General features: G+C 38.7%; 1 protein-coding gene across 1 annotated transcript in view; it reads right to left on the bottom strand.

The window, feature by feature from the left end:
* The window catches only part of GRB14 (growth factor receptor bound protein 14), a 67,158-nt gene that overhangs the window by 29,754 nt on the left and 21,223 nt on the right, over positions 1-16,181 (bottom strand). The gene's annotated exons all lie outside the window — the stretch shown is intronic.

Here is a 16,181-nt window from a genome sequence, read left to right as displayed (position 1 = left end):
AAAAAAAGGCATATACATACATACAGAATCAAAACCATCATACTTGGAAAAGAATTACCATCATATGAGGACCAGGAAAGTAAATAAAATGTTCTAGAAGATATACATGCAAAAAACTTATCACAAAGTAGACATTTTTTATCGTGTTTTACCTCAGTTGTTTTTCCAAGTTTATTCTATTAAGTACATGGGGGTATGGGAGGGAAGGAGGCAATACACACTCTCATGACTTACCCTTGTCATTTCAACTTTTAAATTTCATTTTAAAAAAATTATTTTTCAACATTGGTACACATTTTAGAGTCCTGAAGAGTGGGTGTCCATTAAGTTCTTGGAAGAGTTGAAGCTAAATCTGCTTACACTTAGTTTCAAATGAAAAGGCTGAGGAAGTCTTATTGCATATTGACTGTTTGAAAGAATGCATGATCATTTTGGTATTTTTTCCTGTATTTTCTTTCTCTGAAGAAGGATGAATCAAATTATTCAGATGAATCAGTGAATTGGATGGAATTGATGCAAATCACTAGTGCTCTGTCTTCAGAAGCTCTGCACAGTGACTAATCCCATTAAAGTCAACGCAGAAGGTTTTTTTTGTATAAGAGTAGAAAATAATTTCATATTCCCACAGCAGTCAAGAAACTCAATACTCTGTTAGATTTCCTCTATTTCTCATTCTTTAAAAGTAGACAAGACACAAAAAGTGAAAAATATTGAGACTCCTGACACAAAGATCAACTCTTATCTGTGGTACTGTATCTTGGAATAGTAACATAGTTCCTAAAATAAAACAGATGTTTGAGATTTTATTATAAACACAAACAGGCAGGTAAACATGAGCAGTAGGTAGAGAAGATTTGATGCAACATTAAACATGCCATAAAAGTCTTCCAGGTACTCAGAAACACAGTGAGTGATCAAGTCCAGAATGCATCTTTTTTACTCTTTGTATTTTCAAATAAACATTTTTCACCCAAAAGCCACTCAATGTCATGAGATTGGGAAGTGAATGCATGAATTCATCTGTAAGAATGGGATTTATTCCCCAACATTTACATTTTTCAGTAGTGTGAAGTAACACTGAGCAACATTATTCCCTCTCCATCTAAACAGTAAGAGTCTGAACGTCCCTCTGCAGTGCAGTGCCTGCTGTGTACTGTGCCAATGGAAACACTAAGCAGATCACTTGCTAGTGACACTCTTGACCACAACAGCAAGGAACCCGGCACAGGTTAAACTACCTTGCCTACCCTGTCTGTCCCAAAGCACAGACATCCTTAAGACAAAGGGCATCCAAGATGTTTTTAATTTATCCCAAAGATCCTCCTCTCAGTTTATTCAATTTATCCATATTCATCAGAATACACATCTAACCTGAACTTCATGCACAAAACCTAAATACCATTGTAAACCCTTCATTAAACAAGACACAAGTTCTTACTTTAAAGACAAACAAGCATGCTATTGTCAGCCAGTCCTTAATTACTACCTTACTTCAACACATGTTTATTTCAAGAATATAATGAACTATCAGCAATGTATTGTTGCCCTAACTTGTTACAGCAGCTCTTCCTCTGGTTTCTACAGAAGTAGGTAGGAAAGGGAGCAAGGAGTTGCAACTGTATCTCCTGCCACCTGATTCTCTCCAACTAATAGGAAAAAAAAAAAAAAGAAAAAAAAATCACATCAGTTCACCCACGCTTTCCAAACATCAGAACAAGAAAAAAGGACTCCATCTGAAAACTACGTAGAGATTAAATCACACTGACGGCCCTACTCCTCTCCAAAAACCTGTTTTTCTCTATAGAACTACATATACAGCAATTCTGTTACGAACTTTGGCCCTGCATATTAGATCAGCATGAAGTCTGTGATGATTTGCTTTAATATTTCAGCCAATAAATAATGACAGCTCAAGAGATCCATACGACGTTCAGCCGCCCTTGTCACAACACCAATCTCCGGGATACAGCAAACATTAAAATCACTCTTCTAAAGTAGTGAAAAATCTCTCTCTTCTCATGAATGAACCATCTCAAAGCAGAGTCTTCCACGGAAAACAGGCAGACCTTGGAGAAAGCTGATCCAAAGTTTCCACAGGCCTAAGCTACAGCTCAGTACTTACATTTCATACAAAACGCAAAAAGACCACATTGATATTGAATTCATTGATTGATACTGCCCAAGCAGCCGTGGTTGATGGCTACAGTTGGTTTTATATGATGTCTGTGCTTTGGCAGCATTCCCGCTGCTAAGCAAGTGAGACTGGCAGCAATACAACCTGCTTGCAGTAGGGCTCTTGTTCCACACACACAACTTACTTAAACTCCTACTCCAGTCACACAGAAACAATGTTCTGCAGTTCAGGATAAACCGGCATGAATTATTAAATTCCTGCAGTATTTACAAGGATTCAAAGATGAAATTAAAAGAGGTGTCTAGCAGGGTGTGCTGTGAATGGGATGGAGGGCTGTACAGGTGAGTAGACAAAACAGCATCCCATCACCTTAAAACATGCCCTACTCAGGGCAGCACTGAAGGTCAGGGGCAGCTTCATCAGCCTCTCCAGTAAGTCTGTGTCAGGCTGAATCTAAAAGATTTTACAGGCTGAAGTGCCAGAAAGGGGAGAGACAGTATACAAGGGGAAAGGAAAGGAGAGAATTAAAGTGACTTTCCTCGTATTGGACTAGATGATCACTGTCAGTCCCTTCCAACTGAAATACTCTGATCTATTTCTCAATATTCTTGCCATACAGCCAGGCTAAGAATCCACGCCAGTGCCCTGGCTAGGGACCCTGCCAGCACATACTAGCAACTACAGTTTTCTCCAGGTACTCATCAAGCTAGGTGGTGTGCTTGTTTTACAGCAAGAGCACGTACAGCCCATGCTGAGGCCCTTGACGGACGATTTTTACAGAAATTCTTTTTAAAAGGGTTAAGAGTCACAGTGCAGATGACTACACTCTTATTGCTGAAGAAATAGAAAAAGACTTTTTAAAATGCTGAAGACAGCAACACAAGTCATGATAATGAGCTGCCTGCGGCCATTCAACTCGGAGAGTGGGAAGCCTTGGAGGTGGCCTTGGACTACAGGAGCACAGCTAAAAGAAAACAGAACAACACAACAACAAAAAACAATGGAAAAAAAACACAGAGTTTATATTCTCTGTGAGTATTCTCACTCAGCTTTCTCAGTATAGGGAAATAAATCCTGAGCAAGCCTAGGACAAGGGATCACCCAGCTCACAGCTATGACATGTGCTACCTTACAAAACGCAAATGCTGTGCCCTTTTTCTCTTCCTTGCAAGGGATTCAAATACAGCAGGAGACAACAGACAGGCAGCCACCTAACAGACCTTTCTGAACTTCTGTTACAGTTTTAGTTTAATGAATTGAATGTGATGGTGTAAATCTCATCAGTTAAGAGTGACCTTTGAGGGGTTTTTTAATTAGAAAAAGTTGCTCAGTCTGCGCTTTCTGCTGTGTTTGAAGCAAAGTCTCTTGTAGGATTTGCTGGGAATGTATTTGTTCCAAGGGGAGCAGATCAGATGAAAAAGCATAAATTCAAAATCCCGTTTTTCCTTGGGAATATGTTGCAATAAATACTTCTCTTCCCAGAAGCAGAGGATGCTTTAACAAAGGGTAGCAGGATTATGCTAAAGATGCAGTTATGCTGGCCTCCTATGGAGATGAGGACGCTTGAGTGACCACTTCTTTATTTTTATTAGCAGTTATCATGATGCATTAGGCTGGTCAATCATCCCCACTCTCTTCCATTTTTTCCCCTGAAAATTTGTCTGAGTAGCAGCACGCAAGAAAATAGCTGCTAATTGAGAACAAGTTGTCACTACAGCTTTCATTACCATACACTCTCAAGCTATGTTCTAAAGCAAGCTATTTAACTTCCCTTGACTACACCTATTAGTAGACAGTTACACAAAGTTGCCTCAGTAGTGCTCAAATCTTCTTCTTTCCTGTCTAGTTTATAAATACAAGGAGATTTTAGCTCTTCCCAAGGTCACAAAAAGAAACATCTCACCAGCTTCCATTTAAGCCACTGGAAGTAAAAAATTAGCAGCTCCGAGATCTTCTTATAAGAGGAAAGCATCAAGCTGAGCATGACAAGCATCAATCATTTTCATCGCCTATGGGAGCAGGCAAGGAGGTACAGCTTTCCTACGCATCCTCTTTCCATTTTTCAATATATTAAAAATCAGCCAAGATCCCAGCAATGCATCTTTATCCCTCAAAAAAATTATTTTTGTAAGAAATGTTGCTTCAAAATAAAATGTATTATTGTTTGTATTCCACTGATCATCTAAACTTAGAATGTAAAATCAATGTTGACAAATATAACACAGTATTTGACACCTGGTTTTTACACTAAAAAATAATCAGAAGGAGCAAAAAAATCGGAAACCGTTCCAAAGAATAAGTAAAAGAGTACATAAGGTAATCAGTGTGGGAGGAGACAGGAGCAAGAGAAGGCTGGACTCTACTCCCCCAAGTCTTCCTCCACACTCAGTCGTCATCACTACAATAATTAAATAATGTGTTTTGTAGACTTTTAAGAAAGGGTGTCCAAGTCTGATTCTTCAGAATCTTCAAGCCATCTGTTTTGGAAGTTCCAATCTGCAGAAACAGCACAAACATACGGAAGGACCATACCCTGTACTGAGGAATTTCAAATTTCAAACAAAGTCCTAATGTGTGAAAAAAGCCAGGTAGGTGCAACAGAAAAAGAACCTCTTAGCACATGGAGTCCATATTTAGGTGCCTACATCAAAATGACCTGACATTTACCTGACTCTTAATGCTCCTGCATAGCCATTAAGACAGTGGATGGTCAGCACCTTTAAAAAAGGCCACTTTTATTTATAAAGATACAAGCACCTAACATTAGCTTATCACTTCTACAATTATTTTTCCCTCATGAATAAAACATTGCACATTTTGTACTTACATTACAATTTCAGTCACATTTATGTTAAATGCACAGTTATTGTATGCAAAACCAGGCCTTAAAAAGTCTTACACTCCAGGGTGCCATCCTTCCCCTGAGATCCTGCCTGATACTGTGCTAACCTCTGTCTTTAGTGTTAACTAACAGGCTATTTGCCTGAAGCATTTGTTCTCCAACTTCCAACCTTGCCCCCTGCTAGACAAAGTTTTTTGCTTATTGATATTGGCAGAGGGTACAGGAATTTGGAGTGTATTTGAACTACAACGGAAGCACTTGGAAATTTCTAGCATTTTGAACTATTTTATGACTTCTAGCAATAGTCTGTCTTGGTTTTAGAGAGAATCAGAAAAATCCTGCATTCATAAAAATATTTAAGGGCAGGTTAACTCAAAACTAGTTAAAACAAGAAAAGCATGTTAGTAAAGTCTACTGTCTTCGTTATCAGGTGTGAATGCAAGACTTTCCCTTTAAATATCCCAGTCTACAGTTAAAACGCCAGTTTCCAGTATTTCCTCCAAAGGGAAGATTTCCAGGCCAAAAGGATTCTCATGGTTTTCAGAAATCTACACCTGTCATTAAAAAAAAAAAAAAAAAACGCACACAATGATAAACTGTAACTGTTCATTGTAAAGCAACTGTTTTCTCAATCACCACAACAGGAGATTTCCAAAATTTGTCCTGTCCCTGTGAGGAATGAACAGAGAGAACTGAAGCACAGACACAAAACAACAGAGGATTCGTTAATATTTCAGGCACCCAAATCCAAAATCGTGGTCGTTAAGCCTGTCAACCTCTCTTCTGAAGAGGGCTCACAAGTTACCACATGATTTCTGTGCAGACTTGTCAACGTGTATAACTGCGCAGGTAGGAACTGTCACCCAGTGATTAGGGACAATTACCTGGAAGCCTGTCCATAGGGGAAGAGGGCAAATCGGAGTTCCAGCATGTAATCCAAAAAAACAAATTTACGTAAAATACATGTCCCAGTAAATCATGAGTTCTTATTTGGAAGACAGTATACCTTCAAGAGGCAGAAGGAACACTGCTCCCATGCAGAAAACTATACAGGATATATAGAGAGTAGCTTAGGTGACACTAGCATTAGACTTAAAATCTCCATCATGCACAGACTCCTTGTATTCCCGTCAACTTCAGGAAAGGGAATTTCAAGATCCTGTTGCCAGCAACATTTTCTATTCTATAGCTCCAACTTTCTAGAATACCTTGCTTTCTTCTCAAGGTACAAACCAGAAAATTTATAAAAGCCGAAATAGGCAGATTGGACACTTTAGAAGTGACATGAAATGAAATGAAACTGTCATCTTCTTCAGTAGGAATGTCAAGACTATTAAGGAAAAGTTAAGCACCTTGTACAACTTGTGAAGCCATATATTGAAGACTTGGGAGATCAATCTAAAGAAACTGAAGGTAAGCCAAGTCACTGATTACAAGGACAGCAAACATCAAAGAACAAAGCACCTGCCCAAAGGAGGAGGAGCTGTTCTTCCAAGTGACCAAAAGTGAACTTTGTATACACTTACCTATTATTGATAGACTGCAATATGGTCCCACAAGCACTAAAAGATATAAAACCACTAATAATCAATTATGTCTGTCTTGCAGTGAAACCAAAGTGCCAAGAAAGGAAGAGCAAAGTCTAGGAAAATTGCCTATCTTTCCTACCACAACCTAGAAAAATCGGACATTTTTTCCAAAATCTAGCCATTTTTAAAATCACATTTCAAAAAGCAAAAATAATGTCAATTTCCAGCCTTTATTCAAATATAAGACCACTGACAAGCTCAATTTCTCTAGCAACTCATTGATTTGTTGCCTCAAAACACAATGAATTTTTTTAGACCTAAATATTTGGTTAGACCATATTAAAAAAAAAATGTTTTATTTCACGGTAACAGTATGTGCACATTATCAACTAAAACAATTTCTATTTATTTTCTGTAGTAGTCTTCTGATAGTTTACTATGGCACTATGGCAACGTCTATATTATATAGCCCATACAGTCACTCCCCTTCCCCAGACTCTTAGTACAGACTCTGTGCCCTACCTAATCTAGCACAAGATTGACCATCCCATGAATGAAAAGATCATACAAAAAAAAGGAATTGAATAGCAATGTGAAGAAGTGATACAAAATATTTGAGATTACCTATAGGCAAAAAAGGTCCAATTCTTAGTTTCAAAATATGTATTTGCCGTCTGACTTTGGGCAAGTCCGTACTAGTCCCTTGGTTTCCTTTTTGTACAATGGGGCAGGGGAACTGAAATCCGTTTCTGTACAGCAGGGTAACAGATTGAACTCATATAAAATTTGTAAAGCACTTAGACTTCCTCATATGACTACTGCTTTAGATGTGTAAACATGTTGTATTATAAAAAGGGAGGTTAAATTATGCAGATCTCCAAATTATAAGCAGCTATGTGCAAAAATATATCAGCAAAGTTCTTTCAAACTAAGGTTATGACAATCACATAATGATATTAGAAAAAATGGCAGAATGAGGACAATGCTGACATGCAATCATCTCAAAGACAGCGTCAGTAAAACTGAAAAGAAACAAGGTTTGAAAGACAACAGGGAAGTTAAAATATAAATATCGTTATTTAATCCTGAATTTGACACATTCACTTTTTCAATATTGGTCAACAGAAGCTAGTTATAAATAGTAATAAAATAGTTATAGAAGATTTCATTTCTCTGTATAAAACTGAACAAAAGGCAAGGTCTAGAGAAAGCAACTTCCATGCTTTGGACAATTAGCTCATAGTACAACTACTTTTAGAGCAGAAAGTGGGAGTATTGTTAACTGTATGATAACTATAATTATATGATACTTTGCTCAAAAAGTTACTATAATTACAGTAATAAATAACACATAGATTAAACATAGAAGGTGAAAGATTTATCAACATCAACAGCCATTACCACTACAAAGCACCAAATCAGGAGTAAGAAATGCAAAGGCATCTATAGAAGTAAAAACCACAATAAAGTCCTTAGAAGGAATGCACATATTATAAGGACAGGTGGGGGTGGATGGGACAATTTATTTAAATAGAGAGTCTCAAGTTATTCTGCCTTACCAGAGATTTTTGTCAGACTATGGAGATTCCAAACAAAATCAGCTAAAGAGGCATTTCAAGTACAACTGGTAAGATGCGTATGAATAACTCGAAAGCTGTGAGGAAATTTAAACATCATTAGCAAAAATTTCAAATAATACAATTCCATGGAATAGGAGAAATTAAAGAAAATTAGCAGGTCTGTCAAATGATTAACCAGTCAAAGGATCATTTGTAAAAGATAAACACACTGCAGAGCAGCTAAATTATTTCTTTGTGTTAATTATTTACAACAGATATGGAAGAACATGATCCCAGATCTACTCTTTACAGGTGAAATAAAATTGCCAGTTTAAATAGAGGGGACACCGGAAATAAAAAGGCAAAAATCAAATAGTTAACAGAAGGTTTAGAGTCTAAAATTTAAAGAAACTTAAATGGCAAACCTCAGTCTATCCTAACACGAACAGGAATGAAGACTTAGGCTTCATCTATTACTTCATCTGATGTGCATAGGGTATAAACTTCTGTTGAGTCCTGAGAAAGAGGAAAAGCCCAAGGGCTACTGTAGCAGATTAATTTTGGGGTGTTGTATTGTGAATTTGTGAGCCAATGTTGCCAGGCAGATAGACAAAATTCTACTAATACTACCTGAATCTGTCTCTTCCTAGAAGAAAATCCACTCTTAAATTTATGAATGCTTCTCCCCATCTTGTTCACAGCAGTTACCAGAATGGTTTAGAGTAATCACCATACTTGTTCATATTGATTGGTATCAATAACTTTTCTCAAGTCTTTCAAAAGAAGAGCTATTATGAAGATTAAACAGTTATAGAGTGAAAGACTGCAAAATAAAGATAAACTTGGAATGCACGGTTCATTTTTGGAACAGCTGGCTACAGTCAAGTAATTTCAGACTCTTACTCATACTAACTTTGAAATCAGAGTGGAGAACCCATGTCTTACAAGCCATGATAAAAATAAGTCTTAGTTACTTTTCATTACGTTATTGAGTAATGTTAACATCTGACACAAAGCTATTTGAAAAACCTCTTGGCCCTGGGAAAGGTAAAAGGTTCCCTATTCCTGTCTCCTATCTACGACCTACTTACAGACAGCTAATCAAATGTAGGTCACTCCTCGACCTCAGTGCACAGTACATGTGGCTCCTCAGTTAACCTAAATGCAGTACATAGACATGTAGATCTCAATTAGGAAGACAAGAGAGTTTTACGTCTTCCTATCCATTAAAAATAAATAAATAAATGATGATGACAATCCAGTGAAACTTGGGTAAAATTCTTTAACCAAGGGAAAGTAATTGTAAAACTCAGAGGAGAACATAACATAATCCAACTTCCAAACAAGTACATCTGCGCACAAGCTATTCTCCCTTCTAGCCATGCATCACCACCTCTTAGTGTCAGAATCACCATGCTCTTCCATATAGTTCAGTATGTCCAAACAATACAGCTCACAATACAAAGCTTAAATTATTTAGGCCCAATGTATACACTTTATGACCCATTATCTTCACTCGGAGCTACCTAAATATTTCTCATGAAATCCATAGCAAATTGCTATAATAACTAGCAATGTACAAGACTCGCATTGGTAGTGGCTAAGAGTTTCATATTTTGCCCTCAAACCACATCCTTTATGATAAAGGTTCAAAAGACTTACTGTTCAATTTAAAGAGGCCAATATTCAGACTGGACTTGATTATTGCATTAAGGTTACTAAGAGCATACTTTCATGTGAACTTTTCTTCATGAAAAGTTAATTTAGTGGAGGTGAACAGCTTATCAGCCCTATTAGTAAACTTCATGGTATTTAGTATCTTCAGTCCTTTGCTTCCACACTGCCTGCTAAGTCTTAACTTTACATAGCTTTTACAGATTTAATAGTAATACACAGTTTTACATTTTACTATATACAACAGCAACATTTAGAATGCACTTACCATATACTGATGGAAAAATATCCAGTTAGACTAACTGGACTTAAAAAGAGGGAGGAGATAGAAAATCATACTAGAGGATTCAAAGAATATGACTTGAAGGAGGAACTTCAGTACTTAATTAAAAAAAAAAAAAAGTTTGTGAAATAGAAAATGAACAGAAAATGAAAAAAGTTCCCAGTGCACCAATGTTCTTCATCCCCCGAACTAGAAATATGGTAGAAATTATCCACCTACTGCTCTACTTTCCAAAGAAGTCATGTATGAAAATCAGGGGAGAAAGAAATTTAAATATAAAGCCACTAAAATACACATCTGTTTTCTGTGTACAGAAAAGTTAAGGGCAGAATGTTATCAGCCTCATGTTTCAATAACTTGTCCCTATTTATGTCAAAGCGCTAACATTATCTAAACAAGGCTTTCTGTATTTAATAGTGCAGTTTGTCCAACATATCCTTCACTTGTCAGAGATAAACAGAATGCTGTGTTCCAGTACAAGAGAAAGCACATCTGTTACTGCCACTTTCTGGCTGCACTCTATGTTTCTGAAGAGATACCACCTATAAAAAGAAGTACCTATTGGTTCTACCAGGTTTTTCACACTATGTTGCTGGTTTCTCAGTAGAGCAGATCTCTTGCTGAAGCTGAGAAAGACCAAGTCTCTGAATAACACCATTAAGAGACCAATTAGTTTCCCATTTCCTTTGCAGCAATCCTAATATAGATTCTTTAAATTAAAAAAAAAAATAAATTCTTAAAACGTCCTTTCACTTTTACAATTTTATACAGAAGTTCTGACTTGAAGTACAACACAGCTTCAAAGCAAAGAACGCCTTTGTCATCACCTGTATCACCTATGTATTCCCGTGGAGGTCGCTAGAGAAGAAAAAAAATGTAGACTCTAAGATTAAGCAAAGTTTAGATTTTTAACTAAAGAAGATACAGTTTGGAAATTTTCTCAGAATTTCTGGAGCGGTACAAGGAATGTCCAGAGCAAATATGACAAAGGCTATGTAGGTTAACCCACTATAATAAATAGTTGTTTTAAAATGCAGAAGCACTTTGCCACTTGGTATAAGACCAAAAAGCCTGCCTTGCTGGGTCAGACTACAACATCCTTCAAGCCCTGCACTGTCTCTGGGTATCTCTGGTGGTATACAACAACAAGGTTTAACTGCTGCAGAATAGTTATTCTGACACAACGTTTTATCCCTCAGCACTTTTCAACTTGTCTTTCATTTTATTCACATAGCATTGTTCCCTTCTGCCAAAGCAGAAAACCCAAATAAAGAGTAAATCCTGCAATAAAGCTAGTAAGCCTACTCAAACCATGTAAAACCTTCAGCTATACACTGTGGCATTATTACAGATTTGTCAGCATTGCCAACAAATCCAAACCACTACAGGAACAGGAAAAAATACCAGGAACACCTGGACGTGGAAATCAGGCCCTGTAATTGCTGGCAAAAATGTAATAGTCATCTAATGCAGGAGACACTCACTAAAACAAGAGAGCAAAGTGGAGCTGAAAGATAAAGTTAAGTGGATGATGTAGTAATAAGGAGAGACTAACCATTTCAGAAATTCAGTGTATTTTGACAACATTTACCTCTAATCATTTGTTCTAAAATGAAAAAGAGGTATGTAAACTGAACAGCCTTCAGTCATACAGGAAAACTGAGAAGTCAGTAGCATATTTCTCATCTCTACAGATGCTGCAACACCCTACATTCAGAGGTCCTTTGGGTTGTCTGGCTGCTGCTTCTCTTCCCCACACACAAGCCATATGTATATCATCATAAATGTATGTATTTTATTTGTGTTATGGTCATCCTAAAAGTCTCGTCAAGCAGAATACCCAAAAGGATGGTGACAGACACCACCAAGTTACAATCAATAGGACCAAAAGAAAAATGACAACATTGAGGGCTTGCATACACAGTTGGTGGGTGATTTGATGAGCTAGTTAAGTCTGGCTGTCAAGCTAATACAAGACAAGCAGAGAGCTCCAATTGCTATTCAGTCTAGATACCATTTAATTGCTAACCTTGTGGAGAAGGGAATTAACTGGTTCAGAAAAGCAGTCTAAGTGGTCTAAGAAAAAAAGCACAATGTTATGTTAGGGTAGAGGTCAGAGATGGAAATGATACAATATGCAACAAGAGTGATGAAAAAGACTGTGAAGAAATCAGAGTACACCGAGGAATAGTGAAAAAAAGAGGATTCTAGTAAGAAATAAGGGAAAAGCATTAAGGGTGTCAACTGAACACTTCCTCCCAGGTCTCAGTCCTTCGTAAGAATTTTAGTGGTTCCAAACAGAAAAGGTATCAGCAAAGACACAAATATTAGGAAGTTGTAACCGCAGGCATGTGCAAAGCATGAGAAAGAAAGGAATCAAAGATGTCTCTCCAAGTTAACGTTTTTGATGCCCAAGCACGTGTATTGGTAGAGATATAGGTTGGCTGTCCAGACAGCCATTAGAATCTGCCAGAGAGAGGCGATGAAATATGTTATGAGAAATATGATGAAATATAAGAAATACGACGAGAGCCTATCAACTCTGGCTCAAGAAGCTGGATATGTATTCTTGGAAAGTGTGACTTGGGAAGTTTGACTCGCCTTGCTTTGTACTGTTCCATAGGCACCCATTATGTACTGTACTGTGCCAGAATAAATCTGTTCTCATATAACTACTTTAAACTACGAAAAACAGGTTGCCTTGAAATAATGTAAACATAAATAAAGGGTTGAAAGCAACTGAACAACTTCAAAACAGAAACTTTAGTCTCTTTTACACTTGGTAGTGACTTCCTAAGATGAACTGGAAGCAGGGTAAAATTTCCTGTGTTACAACAGAATTATAGTCATTCAGAAGCTTTGACCTGTGGTGGGTTGACCCTGGCTGGACACCAGGTGCCCACCAAAGCCACTCTATCCCTTCCCACCTCAGCTGGACAGAGGAGAGAAAATATAACAAAAGACTCATAAGGACAGGGTGATCACTCAGCAATTACCATCACAGGCAAAACAGACTCAACTTGGGGAAATTAGTTTAATTTTAATACCAATCAAAATAAGAGTAGGATAATGAGAAATAAAACAAAATCTTAAAACACCTTCCCCCCCACCCTACCCTTCTTCCCAGCTTAACTTTACTCCTGAGTTCTCTACCTCCTCCCCCCACAGTAGCACAGGGGGGACGGGAATGGGGGTTGCAGTCGGTTCATCACATGTTGTCTCCTTCCTCCTGAGGAGGAGAACTCCTCATGCTCTTCCCCTGCTCCAGCGTGGGGTCCCTCCCATGGGAGACAGTTCTCCATGAACTTCTCCAACGTGAGTCCTTCTCACAGGCTACATTTCTTCATGAACTGCTCCAGTGTGGGTCCCTTCCATGGGCTGCAGTCCTTCAGGAGCAGACTGCTCCAGCGTGGGTCCCCCACGGGGTCACAAGTCCTGCCAGAAAACCTGCCCCAGAGTGGGCTTCTCTCTCCATGTGGTCACAGGTCCTGCCAGGAGCCTGCTCCAGCACAGGCCCTTCATGGGGTCACAGCCTCCTTCAGGTGCATCCACTTGCTCCGGCGTGGGGTCCTCCACAGGCTGCAGGTGGAGATCTGCTCCACCGTGGACCTCCATGGACTGCAGGGGGACAGCCTGCCTCACCAGGGTCTTCACCACGGGCTGCAGGGCACCTCTGCTCTGGCGCCTGGAGCATCTCCTCCCCCTCCTTCTTCACCGACCTGGGTGTCTGCCGGGTTCTCTTACATGTTCTCACTCCTCTCTCTGGCTGCATTTGCACAGAAACTTTTTCCCCTTCTTAAATCTGTTATCCCAGAGGCACTACTCCCATCGCTGACTGCCGTGGCCATGGCCAGCGGCAGGTCCGTCTTGGAGCCAGCATTGGCTCTATTCAACATGGGGGAAGCTTCTAGAAGCTTCTCACAGAAGCCACCCCTGTAGCCCCCCTGTTACCAAAACCTTGCCATGCAAATCCAATACATGATCATACAGTCATAACTTCTTTTTTAGGTCCTTAAGGCAGCTGGTGTTTTGTTGGGTTGGTCCTGCCTCTGTTCCTGACCCAAAGGCAGAAAAATGATGAGTGGGGCAGCACGGGGCATGGCCAGTACCCATAACAACAGCATGAAAATGAGGAAGAAAGTGAGCTTAAATATGAATAATTCCTTGGTGCAAGGTGATGCAATTTCTTTCTATTCACTGGCATATCTTCAATATATCAAAAGTAAATAAAATCTTCCAATTTTTCAGGTACTTGCTTATGTATTATAGCATGCTGAAAGTAACACACAGAAGACATATAAGTAAGGGAAATTTGATTTTTTGCATAGGACTGACACTAACACCTTGTGTGCAGTTTGTTGAGTTTCTCCCTTCATATACAGCAATGCAGCATAATCGGTACAGGGTTTACTACCAGCAGAAATAACTATTCAGCAATAGCTCTTGATACACTTCAAGGCTAGATAACACAGTCTGAAGGTCAAGTTCTGACTTCTTGAAGCCTAATTTATTCAAGAGGAGACTAAAGTACTAGAGCTAGAAAATGGCCAAGCACTTTCTTCAATTGATGAAAAAGCTGGTTTTTTTTTCCCAAAGGACTTCTGCCAACAGAAAAGGGTTATGAGCAGAGTAGGGCACTAAACACTGCCAATTTCCTTGGTTACTGTATGAAGAACGTTAGATGTTCAAAGAAGGCAAGAAGAAACTGAAAAACATATCAAAGATTTGTTCAAGAACTGAAGTCAGAGAGGACACAGAGTGCAACGTTAATTGTGCCACTAAACCTTGTCAAACTATACAAAGGACAAGTAATGACCAAGTGTATTAAACCTCTGAGATTTTAAAACACTTTTTAAAAAGCTGTGTGCACTTATTACTCACCCTCTCATACACACACACACACATACATCCCTATCTACCTTTCATGGTAACTATGCAGCATAGTGCTATACATTTTAAATTTCAAGATTGTTGATAAATTTGTGTACAAAATACTCTCTAAAATTTGATTCCTTGTAGAGACTGGAATGTCACAGGATAGAAAAAACCTCCCTCTCCACCCCAGTAGCTGAACCATAGGGACTGCTGAAGTCAGAGCCATTTTTATTTCATGTATACATGTGGGATCACTTTTATACACAATAGAAATGGTAGGAAGCTTTACTGGTTTCATGTTATTCAAAGCAGGAAACATGATTGGCCAACCAGTATATGACTGCTATACCAGAACCCACTTTTAGGTGCCTGCTTGAGTATAAAGAGTACACATTCAAAGCAAAAATAGGTCCTAGAACCATTCTCTAGTATCAGATCTAGATTTATTTGACTGACATCATCAGGGAGTGCGAAAGTCCTGCAATACCTTCCCCTGAAGAGGCCCCGTCAGTAGATCTCTTCTCAACAGTCCCTGGACCTAACCAGACCTCTTCCGCAATGACAGAAAATGATAGTCTGCCACTCTCCTTCTTCCCTATCATCCACAACCTAAATCTCTAGCATCACATCAGCCTCCACCATGAGTAAGTAACTTAGTATCTGCAAGTACAATACGACGGGTGATTGAATTCTAGGCAGTTCATGAATTCTTTCATAGCTAACAGGAAAGTCGTATGCTCCTTCAAACAAGTATCTGAGGTAGATACTTGTAAAACTAGTTTTGCAAAGTTTTTATGCAGTATCAAGAGGAAGCAAGAATTCCAGATCTTCCCAAACAAAATGCAGCTATCTTAGCACATGTTAGATACACAAAGGTGCCAAGACCTTTCCTTAAGCCTACATACTAGCTTGGCCTTCTAGCAATTTTAAACATAAACTTTTTTCAAAAAACACAATACCAGCCTCCTGAATCCAGTTTGGGTCTCTGCCCATTCCCATATATATTCCTCCTCCTCAGCCTTCCTCCACTCTTGTTCTGGCTCACAACCTTTACTGTTTGTATCAAACTCTGCAGATCCAGTAGCAGCACATCCTGATGCTTTATTCTGGTAATTTATCTCTAAGATCTAATTCTATACTGAATTTCCAGTCAGGCCCATCTTACTGTTTTACCTGTGGTTATCCCCATTATCTTCTCTCAGACCCCCCAATAAGTCATGAAACAAAATATTCCATTAAGAGTAAGACCTTACAGTGATTCAAATACTTAACCACCACAGGTTTT

This window comes from Buteo buteo, chromosome 5 (assembly GCF_964188355.1).
Source record: "Buteo buteo chromosome 5, bButBut1.hap1.1, whole genome shotgun sequence".
Classification (NCBI taxonomy): domain Eukaryota; kingdom Metazoa; phylum Chordata; class Aves; order Accipitriformes; family Accipitridae; genus Buteo; species Buteo buteo.
This window is presented reverse-complemented; position numbering and strand designations above follow the sequence as displayed.